Raw genomic sequence first — 1,581 nt, forward strand, 5'->3', positions numbered from 1 at the left:
ATCTTTTATTGACTCGACAGGTGCTTCGACCAGGTAAGCCACCGAGTCAAACTACGCCTTTGATGCCTCACCTCCACTCACTGACATCTATCAGATGCCTCGCCTCCACTCACTGACATCTATCAGATACCTCACCTCCACTCACTGACATCTATCAGATACCTCGCCTCCACTCACTGATATCTATCAGATACCTCGCCTCCACTCACGGACATCTGTCAGATACCTCGCCTCCACTCACTGACATCTAATAGATACCTCGCCTCCACTCACTGACATCGATCAGATACCTCGCCTCCACTCACTGACATCTATCAGATACCTCGCCTCCACTCACTGACATCTATCAGATCCCTGTCACTGTCGGTTGAAGTCTGAGGTTGTATTTTCTTGATGCATCTCTCCATTCTATTCAGATGTGTGCGGATATGTCTGTATCACTCGCTGCTTTTGACTCGCGATGTTAGTCGCTGAATTGATTCGCAATGTATGTCTGAGTATGTTCCCGACATGAATAAAAACTGAGGATGAGACAATTCCTCTTCTGAGTTATTGGGTAACTAATGCGCCAACATTTATAAAAAGATATTGTTTATTGTGATGCAGCAAATACAATATTCCATCTTGGATGTGTTTGGTTCAATTCTGTTCAAAGCGAAATTATGACACCAACATGCTTTAATTACTCCGTTTTATTTGACGGCAGAAGTTCTACACTTGCACCTTAAGGATATTCATCACAATAAATACAGTTTTCAAGCAGCAAACCCGTTTTTGATGAAAGGGCTGCGAGACTATGGAATGCACTGGCGCAGAGCAGCAGATATAAAACAAGATTTAAAATGGCAATGTGTGGGAGGAATTGGAGAGAGTGGCATGAGAACCACAAGCAAGTCACACAGCAGCTTCGAGAATTTTTCCCTGACCACAGCATTGTTGCGGAGGGCAAATATTTTTTTGCTGTTAAATATTAATTAAATGCAACGTATATTTGCAGCTTTTTTGTTTCTATCCTGTTGCAGTCATAGGCAATTAGAAACAGGATGAGGCCATTCAGCCCCTCGAGCCTGCTCTGCCATTTAATGATTTCAATGCTGAAAAATGTGATTTGCTTTTGATCATGCGATAAATTCTAATGTCGTTGCTCAACAAAAATCTACGAATCTCTATTTTGAACTTGTCATTTGACCTCCAACCTCAAAAGCTTTTTAGGGGAGAGAGTTCCATTTTTCCGCTAACCTCTGTGTGAGAAAGTGATTCCTTACTGAATGGGATATCCCTAATTTTACGGTTTGCCCTCAGTGAGCTGGAAATTCGCACCAGTGGGAATAGTTTCTCTTCAACTTACAGCTATTTGTTTGTTGCTCTGACCGAAGTCCACAACCCAGAACATTATTTGTTCCTTTAATCCTGTCTCTCTCATTTAGAGTTTGGGCATATGCCTCTCTACCTGATTGTTATTTACGCCCAATATTCTGTAACACAATGATGGACCGCCTAAACCTATTCCTATCGCCGTAACCCATCCATGGACCACTAAATCTATCCCTATTTCATAACCCATCCTTGGACCCCCTACCC

Source organism: Pristiophorus japonicus, unplaced genomic scaffold (assembly GCF_044704955.1).
Source record: "Pristiophorus japonicus isolate sPriJap1 unplaced genomic scaffold, sPriJap1.hap1 HAP1_SCAFFOLD_35, whole genome shotgun sequence".
In the NCBI taxonomy this organism is placed as follows: domain Eukaryota; kingdom Metazoa; phylum Chordata; class Chondrichthyes; family Pristiophoridae; genus Pristiophorus; species Pristiophorus japonicus.